Source organism: Bombina bombina, chromosome 5 (genome assembly GCF_027579735.1).
Source record: "Bombina bombina isolate aBomBom1 chromosome 5, aBomBom1.pri, whole genome shotgun sequence".
In the NCBI taxonomy this organism is placed as follows: Eukaryota; Metazoa; Chordata; class Amphibia; order Anura; family Bombinatoridae; genus Bombina; species Bombina bombina.
In genome coordinates, this window is record NC_069503.1 from 443,623,903 (window position 1) to 443,641,172 (window position 17,270).

The 17,270-nt window shown below is 36.8% G+C and overlaps 1 protein-coding gene across 1 annotated transcript in view; it reads left to right on the top strand.

Moving 5' to 3' along the window:
- Window positions 1-1,010: 1,010 nt before the first annotated feature.
- Window positions 1,011-17,270, top strand: part of DDC (dopa decarboxylase) — a 222,497-nt gene continuing 206,237 nt past the window's right edge. The window contains exon 1 of the mRNA XM_053714306.1: window positions 1,011-1,156. The gene's annotated coding sequence lies outside the window, so the exon portion shown is untranslated. The remainder of the gene's footprint in view (window positions 1,157-17,270) is intronic.

Here is a 17,270-nt window from a genome sequence, read left to right on the forward strand (position 1 = left end):
GAAAGTTGTTTAAAATTGTGTGCTCTATCTGAATCATAAATGTCCAATTATGATTTTACTGTCCCTTTAAGATAAAATATTCTGCTTTCCCATTGAATAAGCTAAATTCCTCTAAGGATAACTATAGTAGCTTTCTCTACTAATTATTTACACATAAGTAATAGGGAAGCTGATTTGGGATTTATGGATTTTCATGTATTAAACTGAACTACAACTGTTTTTGAATTGTTACAGTGATAGTTTTGTCTTATTAACCCTTGTCAGGTATCATTTAAAATAAAGCAATGTCACAGAATCTCAGCACACCAATAGACTAAAAGGAAATATTCTTACAAACAGCCCACACTTAAAAGTGCAAATAACTCAGTCTGGGTGATGTGAGAATATTTTATATATTTTATCTATCTATCTATCTATCTATCTATCTATCTATCTAATCTACCTATATTTCTATCTATCTAATATATATGTCTGTTTATCATATGTATCTATCTATCTTCAATTATCTATCTATCTATCTATCTATCTATCATCTATCATCTATTTATCTATCTGTCTATATACTGTATATGTCTATCTATCTATATATCTATCTTCTATTATTTATCTTTCATCTATCTATCTATCCATCTATCATCTATTTATCTATCTGTCTATCATCTATCTATCTATCTATCTATCCATCTATCTATATCTATCATCTATCTATATGTCTGTCTGTCTATCTATCTATCTACAGTTAACCCAGCATCTGAAAGAAATAATTGAAGGTATTTAATCCACACCCTCTGTATATATTTAACACAAAATATAGTTATACTATATATAGAAAGTACATTATATTCCAATATCTATACAACACTTTATTAAGACGATATGCAGATGTTTGGGAGCACACTTACTGCCAAATGGGATGAAATGAAAACACATTTATTGCTCTATAGCTGTGATACCAGCAGCCCCCTGTACAGGGTCCCCGGGCCAGTTACTGCTAGGCTGTGCCGGGGAGATGCTGTCTATTATTACTGAAGGCAAGGTGCTGTGATTGGCTGCTGGGCAGACTATATTTTGCTTATAAAGGGAAAGCAGCCTTGCCATTCACATCATATTGTATCTGTGAGGGAACTACATCTAATCCAGGAGAGTCGTCTGAACTGTAAGTAACATTCACCCCCAGCAGCTTTATGACTAGTTAATCCCCAGAAGATAAATAACTGGATTAGTGTAACTCTCTCTTGTTCTGTGCTTTGTTGATTATTAATACACCCAATGCATTTTAGCTGAGTAAAACAGTTCTAGTTCAACAGGTAGTTTTTAATATAGAAGTAGGAATTGCTGGATGAAAAATACAAGATTTCTTATTCTTTTGGGTAAAGAATATCTTTGTAGCTATTATTAGTGTTTGACACAACCATTTAGCTTAGTAGCTGTTTGTTTAATGTAGGAAATCATTCAGATTAAAGTTAACATTGAAAGTATAGAAGTAAAGATGTGATCTATAATATTGGCTGTGGATAAGTTAATGTTACATCATTTTTAAAAATGTTTAGTTTAAAGTATTGTCATTTCATCAGCAATAAACAAATACACATATGAACACAATGCTTCTAACATTTACATACTTTTAGCTGATGTTTTTCTGAATTCTGATTACAGCTTTATTTTGTATACTGTGACCGACACCTATTTTTAAGATCTAATGTAGAAAGCAAGCATACTGCTATGTATATTCATTAAATAGGAATTGATTGGCAGTCCATATTTACTTTAGAAGCCAATTTACAAAAAATTGTGTTGTTTTGTCACCAAAATCAAATGCAAAAATATACCCAGAGCTGCAGTTTGCTATAAGTGGGAATTAACTTTTATTTTTCCCTTATCTAAGCTGCAAATAAAATTGTGACTGTCTTGTGATATATAAAGATGCCAGTTAGACTGAAGCTGACGCTTAGTACAGTTGTTAAATGCCAACTCTCCCTTTCTGTAGATTTAAATATCCTATGTATATATAAATCAAAGGGCTTCCAGTCTACTATTTCCTAGAGAGAAATAATGTTTAGCCATGATAATAGTGTGTATACATAAGATCTAAATTGTATTCTGGGGATTTTTAAAAGGGGTTTTAGACAGCATGAATATTATTTTTATTTTTTAAAAGGTTCAATTAGAAATGTATTTATTTTTTAAATAATATTACATAAAATTATCTTCATGTTACAAGTTTTAAAAATTTTAGAAGTTTTATATTTGTGTATGCGGATATATTTTTTTTCTAAATGAATCCTCTGAATTTGCCACCCTTACTTAAAAGGACATGAAACCCAAATTGTCATTGGCTCACTTATGTACTGTATTCAGTTAAAAACTAGTAGTGCATTGCTGCTCATTCAACAAAGCATACCAAGAGAACAAAGACAAATTGATAATAGTAGTAAATTAGAAAAATGCTTAAAATTGCATGCCCTATCTGAATCATGAAAGAAAAAAATTGGGTTTCATATCCCTTTAATAACGTTTGGAGACCTGTGATTTAGGTTGAAAGGGAAATCCAAAAGGTTTTCTTTCAAGATTCAGACAGAGCATACAATTTCAAAAGTTTCCAATTTAATTCTATTTTTATTTTTTTTTCAATACCAGGTATCCTCCTTCTCAATCTCATTTTATTCTCTGTTGAAGAAATATCTAGATAGGCAGTGTGCACTTATCTGGAGCACTGCAGGGCAAGAAAAAGTGCTATCATCTAGTGCTCATGCTAATGTATTAGATTGTTGTAAAACTGCTGCCATATATTGCTGCAGTCACGTGTACGCTCCTGAGCTTACCTTCATGTTTTTCAACCAAAGATAAAAAGAAAACAAAGAAAATGTGATAATAAAAATAAATTGGAAGTTTAAAATTATTTGCTGTTTTTGAATCGCGAAAGATAAAATTATTATATTCCTGCACCCGTAGGTGTAGGTTTCTTATGAGCCGCCATATAATTTATTGTCAGGTGTTGCCAGTAGTATCCATAATTGTACCTATTCTCACAACAAACCTAATTATATGAAATATATAGTCCTAAAATGTCAGTTTGCAAAATAACAAATGTAAGACAATGATAGTTGAATGACTTGACCAGCCAGGCAACCTTAATTAGGCACGTACCCCTAGGCAGATACTTAATTTGCTTAGTGATATATACAACTCTGAACATATATGTGGGGATTTTGGGAGATGTAGTTTTGTGGTTTATTATAATTGACTGACATATAGTATATGTACTATAATACATTTAAAAAGAAAGAATACATGGCAGCAATTTTTTTATTTATTTTCCTCATAGGCTCCAAAGGTTATATTTTTCATAATCTAGAAGCTACCTATACATTTGTGAAACTGTTTATTTTTATCACTTTTTGTGGTATGATTGTAGGCTAGATTATTAAACAATATTTAACCCTTAATTGCCCAAACACACATACTTACTGTTGTGTAATATAAGTGCCTGTAATTTAACCTTTTGATCACCTGGAACACACATGCAGAAGTGATTTAACCCCTTGATTGATCCTTTTTGTGTTTGCAGGTCCTAAAAGCATGCCCAATATGAATAAAAAAAAACTTAAAGATATATTTCTAGGGAATTAGTAAGTCGGTAATTTATACAATTTTAAATAAAATATGATTTCTATTTCAGTTTGCTTAATGTGTCAAAATGAAACACATGAGATTAAAGGAACAGTTCACCCACATTTTTTCTCCCCTTTAAATTATTCTCAATTATCCATTTTACCTGCTAGAGTGTATTAAATTGTTTACAAGTAGCTCCTTTATGCCTATTTCAGCATTTGAAATAGCTGATTTAGCCTGTGGTATAGCCACCTATAGTGCAAGTTTCGATACTGGAGTATATGCTATTGACAGACTATATAAACACAGGCTGCAGAAGAAGTTACACTCTCAGTGGTGTGCAGGATAGTTAAAGGGACAGTTTACTAAAAAATGTTCTCCCCTTTAATTTGTTCACAATGATCCACTTTACCTGCTGAAGTGTATTAAATTGTTTACAGGTATTTCCATTACCCTTATTTTGGCATTTGAAATAGTTGATTAGTCTGTGGTATCCCCACCTATACTGAAAGTTTTTGGCCTTAAGGCCAAGCTGTGTAAACACAGCCAATAGAAGAAATTACACTCCCAGTGGGGTATAGAAGAGATAAGGTAATAAAATGTTAATTTTCCATTGTTCTCTCCAAGTATTGGTGATTGGTTTATGGACAGATATAAGATAAAGAAGCAGGTATATGTACACAATGTGATAAAGTAATGAGATCTCATTATACCTACAAGCTCAACCCATTTTATTAGGTTGTGGCTTCAAAACACAAAATCAGCTAATTCATATACACAAATAAGTCTTAAAAAGCAAATTACATACATTTTATACTCTGCCACTGGTAAAGAAAGTTATTGAAAACACATTAAAGGAAAAATAATTTTATAGTATACGGTCCCTTTAAGTAATAAGATAATTTCCCATTGTTCTCTCTATGTATTGAGCTTTGGTGTTCCAGACAAATATAAGATAAGGAAGCAAGTGTGTGTACACAAAGTGATAACATAATGAGATCTGATATTACCTTTAAGTTTAACCCATTGTAATAGGCTGTGGTTTCAAAGCACAAAACCAGCTACTTCATATACACAAATAAACCTGAAAATGCAATTTCTCAACTATTATACTCTGCTGGTGGTATAACAAGTAATTGAAAATACATTACTGGAAAAACAATTTTACAGTGTACTGTCCCTTTAAATAAAAATATGGCAATATTTCCAACACTGATTATAGATGTGGGGATATGGCAGTAATGTCACTTCATAAGTGCATGGTTATCTGTTTGCCAATAAATCATTCAGACCAAAGATATCATTTAATAGGTTATGATAGGTCATGATAGAGAATATTCCTTTCTCATGAATCTGACAATTACTTTTAGGCTGCTAAATTAAATCTGAATGTGAACAAATAACACATACATTTTATTTGCCATATATTAAAATATCAATATTTTGATGTATACAAATAATATATTACCTTTAAAGGGACATCAAAAAACACTAAGGGTCATATAACAAGTAGAGCGCTATTTAACAGTCCCACTCAAGCGTTAACTGGGCTAGAAGTAAGCTTTTTGCACGCGTCGGGTTGCGCTCATATTATGAGTTGAAAATAAACTGTTTTCACTTGCGCACTAACCCGACATGCGAAAAAAGCCAAATTTAGGATATCGTGTGCGTGATGACATATTCCTCCATAGAGGAGCACCCTACTTTTGCGCAAATATGATTGCATATTCTTAAGTGAGCTAACCCGACATGGAAATATGAATATTTCTCATTCCAATGTTCTTCACATAGCAGAATTCATAAATAAATATTTCTATATATAAATATCATGGTATTTTGGTACAATATATTTATATATATACAGTATATACAGTATCCCACAAAAGTGAGTACACCCCTCACATTTTTGTAAATATGTTATTATATCTTTTCATGTGACAACACTGAAGAAATTACACTTTGCTACAATGTAAAGTAGTGAGTGTACAGCCTGTATAACAGTGTAAATTTGCTGTCCCCTTAAAATAACTCAACACACAGCCATTAATGTCTAAACCATTGCAACAAAAGTGAGTACACCCCTAAGTGGAAATGTCTAAATTGGGCCCTCCAGTGGCCACCATTATTTTCCAGCACTACCTTAACCCTCTTGGACATGGAGTTCACTAGAGCTTCACAGGTTGCCACTGGAGTCCTCTTCCACTCCTTCATGACGACATCACAGAGTTGATGGATTTTAGAGACCTTGCGCTCCCCCACCTTCGATTTGAGGATGCCCCACAGATGCTCAATAGGGTTTAGGTCTGGAGACCATCACCTTTACCCTCAGCTACTTTATCAAGGCATTGGTCATCTTGGAGGTGTGTTTGATGTCATTATCATGTTGGAATACTGCCCTGCGGCCTAGTCTCCGAAGGGAGGGGATCATGCTCTGCTTCAGTATGTCACAGTACATGTTGGCATTCATGGTTCCCTCAATGAACTGTAGCTCCCCAGTGCCAGCAGCACTCATGCAGGCCCAGACCATGACACTCCCACCACCATGCTTGACTGTAGGCAAGACACACTTGTCTTTGTACTCCTCACCTGGTTGCCGCCACACACGCTTGACACCATCTGAACCAAATAAGTTTATCTTGGTCTCATCGGACCACAGGACATGGTTCCAGTAATCCATGTCCTTAGTCTGCTTTTCTTCAGCAAACTGTTTGTTGTCTTTCTTGTGCATCATCTTTAGAAGAGGCTTCCTTCTGGGACGATAGCCATGCAGACCAATTTGATGCAGTGTGCAGCGTATGGTCTGAGCACTGACAGATTGACCCCCCACCCCTTCAACATCTGCAGCAATGCTGGCAGCACTCATATGTCTATTTTCCAAAGACAACCTCTGGATATGATGCTGAGCATGTGCACTCAACGTCTTTGGTTGACCATGGCGAGGCCTGTTCTTAGTGGAACCTGTCCTGTGAAACCGCTTTATGGTCTTGCCCACCATGCTGCAGCTCAGTTTCAGGGTCTTGGCAATCTTCTTATAGCCTAGGCCATCTTTATGTAGAGCAGTAATTCTTTTTTTCAGATCCTCAGAGAGTTCTTTGCCATGAGGTGCCATGTTGAACTTCCAGTGACCTGTATGAGAGAGTGTGAGAGCGATAACACCAAATTTAACACACCTGCTCCCCATTCACACCAGAGACCTTGTAACACTAATAGTCACATGACACCTGGGAGGGAAAATTACTCATTAGGCCCAATTTGGACATTTCCACTTAGGGGTGTACTCACTTTTGTTGCCAATGGTGTAGACATTAATTGCTGTGTGTTGAGTTATTTTGAGGGGACAGCCAATTTAAACTGTTATACAAGCTGTATACTCACAACTTTACATTATAGCAAAGTGTCATTTCTTCAACGCTGTCACATAAAAAGATAAAATAAAATATTTACAAAAATGTAAGGGGTGTACTCACTTTTGTGGAATACTGTATATATATATATATATATATATATATATATATACCTACATGATTATATATAGGTATAGCTATATACACACACATATATATATATTTCTTTCATGTAATTAGCAAGAGTCCATGAGCTAGTGACGTATGGGATATACATTCCTACCAGGAGGGGCAAAGTTTCCCAAACCTCAAAATGCCTATAAATACACCCCTCACCACACCCACAATTCAGTTTTACAAACTTTGCCTCCTATGGAGGTGGTGAAGTAAGTTTGTGCTAGATTCTACGTTGATATGCGCTCCGCAGCAAGTTGGAGCCCGGTTTTCCTCTCAGCGTGCAGTGAATGTCAGAGGGATGTGAGGAGAGTATTGCCTATTTGAATGCAGTGATCTCCTTCTACGGGGTCTATTTCATAGGTTCTCTGTTATCGGTCGTAGAGATTCATCTCTTACCTCCCTTTTCAGATCGACGATATACTCTTATTTATATACCATTACCTCTGCTGATTCTCGTTTCAGTACTGGTTTGGCTTTCTACAAACATGTAGATGAGTGTCCTGGGGTAAGTATATCTTATTTTCTGTGACACTCTAAGCTATGGTTGGGCACTTTGTTTATAAAGTTCTAAATATATGTATTCAAACATTTATTTGCCTTGACTCAGAATGTTCAACATTCCTTATTTTTCAGACAGTCAGTTTCATATTTGGGATAATGCATTTGAATTAATCATTTTTTCTTACCTTCAAAAATTTGACTCTTTTTTCCCTGTGGGCTGTTAGGCTCGCGGGGGCTGAAAATGCTTCATTTTATTGCGTCATTCTTGGCGCTGACTTTTTTGGCGCAAAAAATCTTTTCCGTTTCCGGCGTCATACGTGTCGCCGGAAGTTGCGTCATTTTTTGACGTTATTTTGCGCCAAAAATGTTGGCGTTCCAGATGTGGCGTCATTTTTGGCGCCAAAAGCATTTAGGCGCCAAATAATGTGGGCGTCTTACTTGGCGCTAAAAAATATGGGCGTCGCTTTTGTCTCCACATTATTTAAGTCTCATTTTTCATTGCTTCTGGTTGCTAGAAGCTTGTTCTTTGGCATTTTTTCCCATTCCTGAAACTGTCATTTAAGGAATTTGATCAATTTTGCTTTATATGTTGTTTTTTTCTCTTACATATTGCAAGATGTCTCACGTTGCATCTGAGTCAGAAGATACTTCAGGAAAATCGCTGTCTAGTGCTGGATCTACCAAAGCTAAGTGTATCTGCTGTAAACTTTTGGTAGCTATTCCTCCGGCTGTTGTTTGTATTAATTGTCATGACAAACTTGTTAATGCAGATAATATTTCCTTTAGTAAAGTACCATTGCCTGTTGCAGTTCCTTCAACATCTAAGGTGCAGAATGTTCCTGATAACATAAGAGATTTTGTTTCTGAATCCATCAAGAAGGCTATGTCTGTTATTTCTCCTTCTAGTAAACGTAAAAAATCTTTTAAAACTTCTCTCCCTATAGATGAATTTTTAAATGAACATCATCATTCTGATTCTGATGACTCTTCTGGTTCAGAGGATTCTGTCTCAGAGATTGATGCTGATAAATCTTCATATTTATTTAAAATGGAATTTATTCGTTCTTTACTTAAAGAAGTACTAATTGCTTTAGAAATAGAGGATTCTGGTCCTCTTGATACTAATTCTAAACGTTTAGATAAGGTATTTAAATCTCCTGTGGTTATTCCAGAAGTTTTTCCTGTTCCTAATGCTATTTCTGAAGTAATTTCCAAAGAATGGGATAAATTGGGTAATTCATTTACTCCTTCTAAACGTTTTAAGCAATTATATCCTGTGCCGTCTGACAGATTAGAATTTTGGGACAAAATCCCTAAAGTTGATGGGGCTATTTCTACCCTTGCTAAATGTACTACTATTCCTACGTCAGATGGTACTTCGTTTAAGGATCCTTTAGATAGGAAAATTGAATCCTTTCTAAGAAAAGCTTATCTGTGTTCAAGTAATCTTCTTAGACCTGCTATATCTTTGGCTGATGTTGCTGCAGCTTCAACTTTTTGGTTGGAAACCTTAGCGCAACAAGTAACAGATCATGATTCTCATGATATTATTATTCTTCTTCAGCATGCTAATAATTTTATCTGTGATGCCATTTTTGATATTATCAGAGTTGATGTCAGGTTTATGTCTCTAGCTATTTTAGCTAGAAGAGCTTTATGGCTTAAAACTTGGAATGCTGATATGGCTTCTAAATCAACTCTACTTTCCATTTCTTTCCAGGGTAACAAATTATTTGGTTCTCAGTTGGATTCTATTATCTCAACTGTTACTGGTGGGAAAGGAACTTTTTTACCACAGGATAAAAAATCTAAGGGTAAAAATAGGGCTAATAATCGTTTTCATTCCTTTCGTTTCAACAAAGAACAAAAGCCTAATCCTTCATCCTCAGGAGCAGTTTCAGTTTGGAAACCATCTCCAGTCTGGAATAAATCCAAGCCTGCTAGAAAGGCAAAGCCTGCTTCTAAGTCCACATGAAGGTGCGGCCCTCATTCCAGCTCAGCTGGTAGGGGGCAGGTTACGTTTTTTCAAAGAAATTTGGATCAATTCTGTTCACAATCTTTGGATTCAGAACATTGTTTCAGAAGGGTACAGAATTGGTTTCAAGATGAGACCTCCTGCAAAGAGATTTTTTCTTTCCCGTGTCCCAGTAAATCCAGTGAAAGCTCAAGCATTTCTGAATTGTGTTTCAGATCTAGAGTTGGCTGGAGTAATTATGCCAGTTCCAGTTCCGGAACAGGGGATGGGGTTTTATTCAAATCTCTTCATTGTACCAAAGAAGGAGAATTCCTTCAGACCAGTTCTGGATCTAAAAATATTGAATCGTTATGTAAGGATACCAACGTTCAAGATGGTAACTGTAAGGACTATCTTGCCTTTTGTTCAGCAAGGGCATTATTTGTCCACAATAGATTTACAGGATGCTTATCTGCATATTCCGATTCATCCAGATCATTATCAGTTCCTGAGATTCTCTTTTCTGGACAAGCATTACCAGTTTGTGGCTCTGCCGTTTGGCCTAGCTACAGCTCCAAGAATTTTTACAAAGGTTCTCGGTGCCCTTCTGTCTGTAATCAGAGAACAGGGTATTGTGGTATTTCCTTATTTGGACGATATCTTGGTACTTGCTCAGTCTTTACATTTAGCAGAATCTCATACGAATCGACTTGTGTTGTTTCTTCAAGATCATGGTTGGAGGATCAATTTACCAAAAAGTTCATTGATTCCTCAGACAAGGGTAACCTTTCTGGGTTTCCAGATAGATTCAGTGTCCATGACTCTGTCTTTAACAGACAAGAGACGTCTAAAATTGATTTCAGCTTGTCGAAACCTTCAGTCACAATCATTCCCTTCGGTAGCCTTATGCATGGAAATTCTAGGTCTTATGACTGCTGCATCGGACGCGATCCCCTTTGCTCGTTTTCACATGCGACCTCTTCAGCTCTGTATGCTGAATCAATGGTGCAAGGATTACACAAAGATATCTCAATTAATATCTTTAAAACCGATTGTTCGACACTCTCTAACGTGGTGGACAGATCACCATCGTTTAATTCAGGGGGCTTCATTTGTGCTTCCGACCTGGACTGTAATTTCAACAGATGCAAGTCTCACAGGTTGGGGAGCTGTGTGGGGATCTCTGACGGCACAAGGAGTTTGGGAATCTCAGGAGGTGAGATCACCGATCAATATTTTGGAACTCCGTGCAATTTTCAGAGCTCTTCAGTTTTGGCCTCTTCTGAAGAGAGAATCGTTCATTTGTTTTCAGACAGACAATGTCACAACTGTGGCATACATCAATCATCAAGGAGGGACTCACAGTCCTCTGGCTATGAAAGAAGTATCTCGAATTTTGGTTTGGGTGGAATCCAGCTCCTGTCTAATTTCTGCGGTTCATATCCCAGGTATAGACAATTGGGAAGCGGATTATCTCAGTCGCCACACGTTGCATCCGGGCGAATGGTCTCTTCACCCAGAGGTATTTCTTCAGATTGTTCAAATGTGGGAACTTCCAGAAATAGATCTGATGGCGTCTCATCTAAACAAGAAACTTCCCAGGTATCTGTCCAGATCCCGGGATCCTCAGGCGGAGGCAGTGGATGCATTATCACTTCCTTGGAAGTATCATCCTGCCTATATCTTTTCGCCTCTAGTTCTTCTTCCAAGAGTAATCTCCAAGATTCTGAAGGAATGCTCGTTTGTTCTGCTGGTAGCTCCGGCATGGCCTCACAGGTTTTGGTATGCGGATCTTGTCCGGATGGCCTCTTGCCAACCGTGGACTCTTCCGTTAAGACCAGACCTTCTGTCGCAAGGTCCTTTTTTCCATCAGGATCTGAAATCCTTAAATTTAAAGGTATGGAGATTGAACGCTTGATTCTTGGTCAAAGAGGTTTCTCTGACTCTGTGATTAATACTATGTTACAGGCGCGTAAATCTGTATCTAGAGAGATATATTATAGAGTCTGGAAGACTTATATTTCTTGGTGTCTTTCTCATCATTTTTCTTGGCATTCTTTTAGAATACCGAGAATTTTACAGTTTCTTCAGGATGGTTTAGATAAGGGTTTGTCCGCAAGTTCCTTGAAAGGACAAATCTCTGCTCTTTCTGTTCTTTTTCACAGAAAGATTGCTATTCTTCCTGATATTCATTGTTTTGTACAAGCTTTGGTTCGTATAAAACCTGTCATTAAGTCAATTTCTCCTCCTTGGAGTTTGAATTTGGTTCTGGGAGCTCTTCAAGCTCCTCCGTTTGAACCTATGCATTCATTGGACATTAAATTACTTTCTTGGAAAGTTTTGTTCCTTTTGGCAATCTCTTCTGCCAGAAGAGTTTCTGAATTATCTGCTCTTTCTTGTGAGTCTCCTTTTCTGATTTTTCATCAGGATAAGGCGGTGTTGCGAACTTCTTTTGAATTTTTACCTAAAGTTGTGAATTCCAACAACATTAGTAGAGAAATTGTGGTTCCTTCATTATGTCCTAATCCTAAGAATTCTAAGGAGAAATCGTTGCATTCTTTGGATGTTGTTAGAGCTTTGAAATATTATGTTGAAGCTACTAAGTCTTTCCGAAAGACTTCTAGTCTATTTGTTATCTTTTCCGGTTCTAGAAAAGGCCAGAAAGCTTCTGCCATTTCTTTGGCATCTTGGTTGAAATCTTTAATTCATCTTGCCTATGTTGAGTCGGGTAAAACTCCGCCTCAGAGGATTACATCTCATTCTACTAGGTCAGTTTCTACTTCCTGGGCGTTTAGGAATGAAGCTTCGGTTGATCAGATTTGCAAAGCAGCAACTTGGTCCTCTTTGCATACTTTTACTAAATTCTACCATTTTGATGTATTTTCTTCTTCTGAAGCAGTTTTTGGTAGAAAAGTACTTCAGGCAGCGGTTTCAGTTTGAATCTTCTGCTTATGTTTTTCATTAAACTTTATTTTGGGTGTGGATTATTTTCAGCAGGAATTGGCTGTCTTTATTTTATCCCTCCCTCTCTAGTGACTCTTGTGTGGAAAGATCCACATCTTGGGTAATCATTATCCCATACGTCACTAGCTCATGGACTCTTGCTAATTACATGAAAGAAAACATAATTTATGTAAGAACTTACCTGATAAATTCATTTCTTTCATATTAGCAAGAGTCCATGAGGCCCGCCCTTTTTTGTGGTGGTTATGATTTTTTGTATAAAGCACAATTATTCCAATTCCTTATTTTATATGCTTTCGCACTTTTTTATCACCCCACTTCTTGGCTATTCGTTAAACTGAATTGTGGGTGTGGTGAGGGGTGTATTTATAGGCATTTTGAGGTTTGGGAAACTTTGCCCCTCCTGGTAGGAATGTATATCCCATACGTCACTAGCTCATGGACTCTTGCTAATATGAAAGAAATGAATTTATCAGGTAAGTTCTTACATAAATTATGTTATTTACAAATACATAGAACATATGTGCAGAACATTGGAATGTGAACAATTTACAGTAAATACACAGTATACCACTTTACTAAATATGATTAATGTTTCTTTTTAATATACTGAATGCCTAGAACAGAGATCACATAACATGATGTCATTTTACTTAGTCTAAATTATTCCTGATTATCTAATATACTCCATTGCTTCCTTTCATCTGATTTCTGTGGTATGGGGCCTGTCTCTCTTACGAACGCAAATTTTCAAATTTAGTTTTTTTTTATTTTGTCCAGTCATTTTGTCTCCCCATGTGGAGCTTGATTTTCAATGAACCATCAATTAGTTTGAATTGGAATCAGATGACTCTAATATAAGACAGGTTATGGGTAAGCAGTGTTTACATTTTATTTCCTGACTGATCTTTTTTGTTTAATCATTTTTAATTGGAGTTTTAATGAACATTAACATAAAAATAGCTACATGATAACGTGTTGTATCTTCCTTACAACATTATAACAAAGTAACTGTAATGTAAAAAAAAAAAAGAGAAAAAGAAAGAAAGAAAAAAAAAGGTTAAAAAAGAAATATAAGGGAGATTATAAACCAATTATAAATGCCTGTTTAAATGGAATAAAATTTGTATATTATCTATGATAAACCATTAGAAGCATAATTATTATTATCAGTTATTTGTAGAGCGTCAACAGATTCTGCGCTATAAACAAATGCGGAGTACAAAAAACATTTATAGGGATCAAATGGGTAGAGGGCCCTGCCAAGAGTCGCACTGTTGTAGTCAGCACTTAAGAAGGTGATCTACAGACAGCTGGACTCTTAGGCATACATGCTAAGGGGGTTCAGGGGATAGCAATGGAGGAGAGGAACTGGTATAAAGAAAGGTTAGTGTAGGTTGTATGCATCCCTGAACAGTAGAGTCTTTAGGGAGCGCTTGAAGCTTTCAAAACTAGGGGAGAGACTTGTGGAGCGAGTCTAGAGAAGTCCTGTAAAAGGGAGTGTGATGAGGTAACAAGAGGGGAGGAGAGTAGGAGGTCATGAGCAGAGCGAAGGGGACGGGAGGGAGAGTATCTGGAGACAAGGTCTGAGATATAGGGGTGAGCAGTGCAGTTGAGGGCTTTGTATGTCAGTGTGAGAATTTTGTGTTTAATCCTAGAGGCAAGAGGAAGCCAGTGAAGGGATTGGCAGAGAGGTGCAGCAGATGAAGAGCGACGTATAAGGAAGATGAGCCTGGCAGAGACATTCATTATGGATTGTAAAGCAGCTCTGCGGCAGCTGGGGAGACCAGAGAGGACAGAGTTGCAGTAATCGAGGCAGGAAAGGATGAGAGAGTGGATTAAAATCTTAGTTGTGTCTTGTGTAAGAAAATGTCTAATTTTAGAGATGTTTTTAAGGTGGAAGCGGCAGGCTTTAGTCAAGGACTGAATGTGAGGAGTGAAAGAAAGATCTGAGTCAAATGTGACCCCAAGACATCGGGCATGTGGGGTAGGGGTAATGATGGAGTTGTCTACAGTTATAGAGAGATAGGGGGTGGAGATTTTGGAAGAAGGGGGGAAAATAAGGTGCTCAGTTTTGGAGAGATTTAGCTTGAGGTAGTGAGAGGACATCCAGGAAGAGATGTGAGCAAGACAGTTAGTGACACGGGTTAGCAAGGAAGGAGATAGGTCTGGTTTGGGTGTCGTCTGCATACAAATGATATTGGAAACTGTGGGACTTTATTAGGGAACCTAATAATGACGTGTAGATTGAGAAGAGTAGGGGACCGAGGAAAGAGCCTTGCAGTACCCCGACAGAAAGTGGTGATGGGGTAGAGGAGGCCTCAGAGAAGGCTACACTAAAGGTACAGTTTGACAAGTAGGAAGAAAACTATGAGAGGGCTGTGTCACAGATGCTTTGAGGCAAGAGGGAGGAGGGAAATAGGGCGGTAGTTGGATGGGGAGGTTGGATCAAGGGAAGGTTTTTTGAGGATAGGTGTGACCAGTGCATGTTTCAGAGATGAGGGAAATATACCGGTGCTGAGGGAGAGGTTAAAAATGTGTGTGAGTATAGGGGTAAGGGTAGAAGAGAGGGAGGGGAGTAGCTGTGAGGGGATAGGGTCAAGGGGACAGGTAGTGAGGTGAGAGCGCAGTATAAGTGCTGAAACTTCTTCCTCGGTAACAAGGGAGAAAGAGCTAAGTTTATGGCTATGTGGGTTGTGGTTGGTTGCGAGCGTTTGAGGGGATGAGAGAATGGAATTTTGTTGAGAGCTGATTTCGTTTCTGATGGAGTCAATTTTGTTATTGAATTGCCTGGCAAAGTCTTGAGCTGACAGATAAGTTGTATTAGGTGGTGGGGGTGGGCGGAGAAGAGTATTGAAAGTAGAGAACAGATGTTTTAGGTTTGAAGAAAGATTAGAGATAAGAGTATAGAAGTAATGTTGCTTATAGAGATTAAGGGCACAATAGTAAACAATTATGATCTCACTAATAAATGGAGAGGTGTCTTTTGACCAAAATGAGTGTATATTGTGTTATAGTAATGAAATTAATATAGTCATAAGGGTTTAAAGAGAGAGTGGACCAGTAAGGGAGTCCCCACCGCCACATCACCCCAAGAAACATTATTCCAACAAAATTCTACATTTAAGAAAAAGTCCAATATATCTGTTTTAACATAAAAGGGTTTTTTAAGTTGGAGCATATGTGAAACTTCCCAATTCAAATCAGCGTTTGTTTCCATTGGAGGGGAATAAAGTGTTTGGCACAATGTAACTTTATTTTAAATAAGGTTAGTTTATATTTATTTGCAATCTTTGTGGCATAATTTAAAAGGCTAATTATAGTGAAAAATCTATGTAAAAACCTAAAGAGGATTCCATAACGTTAATTATCGTTGTCAAGTAGGATTTGATCAACTCACAACCCACCAGGTGGGGCCTAGAGTATCTCCCCACACTCCCTCCAACACTTCTCAGAACTAGAAGGGTAAATGAAATGTAGATGGGATGGTACCATTGCGTCAAAAGTGATGGTATATTTCAGACATTAAGAATGTTTCAATAAAACATTCTTAATGTCTGAAAAACCGCATTTAAAAAAAAAAAGTGTGTATATATATATATATATATTATAATAAAAAATGTATAATCCTACTTGGTATTTTCTGTTCCTCTGCCCCCCTTCATTTCCTCTTTTGGCTGGGCTGTGACATAGAGATAAGTCCCACCCACTCTCTATATAGGCTTCCTAAGGGCTTTCAAAGGGCTGGACTTCAAGACATGACACACACACTGATTGGATGTTGATTGGAATTGCCATAAAAATAAAGAGTTCATCTCAGTGTGCCGGCATAACATTGTAATAGAAACATTACCATAGGCATGGATTTAATTATTTTCACGGATAGAGTAAAAAAAAAAGTACACATATAATTTTTTAATGGCAAAGATTACATATATGGCATTTGATTAGCTTAAGTTTACCATCACTTTAATGTATATAACTTATTCTCCTATGAGGTACAACTAATAATGTTAGTTTAACCCCTCAATGACCATTGATGTACCCTGTACATCTCTGGTCTCACTATGGGGGTGCCGAAAGTTACATTTAAAAAAATAAATTCTATTAGTTTACTCAGCAAATGTAACACCCTTTGTAATTGGCCTTTATTATTAAGCAAGTGGAGGTTATGGAAAGGTCCAGTGTTAAAGAAGGAATATTATAAAATGTAAGCCCTTTTGTGAAAGGAAGCTAATTCGGAATCCAATCAGATTTGTTTATGGCATGTTACTTTAAAATTAGATTTTGACTTAAATTTCCTCTTTAGTAACAGCTTTTATCAGGTTATATGTTTAACACCTTTGCTGGATTATTTCCCTCTATGCTGCCTCATGCCTTATCCATCCATACCCTCTTGTTCCTTTAAATGGACATCAATCTCAACATTGAATATCCCTTACAATGTTTAATTTTGCATAATTTAAACATTTTGCACTGTATTCTCATCACCATTGTGCGCCTTTTAATTTTGCATAATTTAAACATTTTGCACTGTATTCTCATCACCATTGTGCGCCTTTTAACTTTCTTCAAGCTTTATTCCATTACTCATGAGAATTGGAAGTGCATAATCAACAAAATCAGACACATTTTGCACAGTGATTGTTTTCTTAGTGTAGGAAAGCATTTACATTTGTCCCGAAATTTCTTTAACAGAGGTGATAATAGGGCTTTAA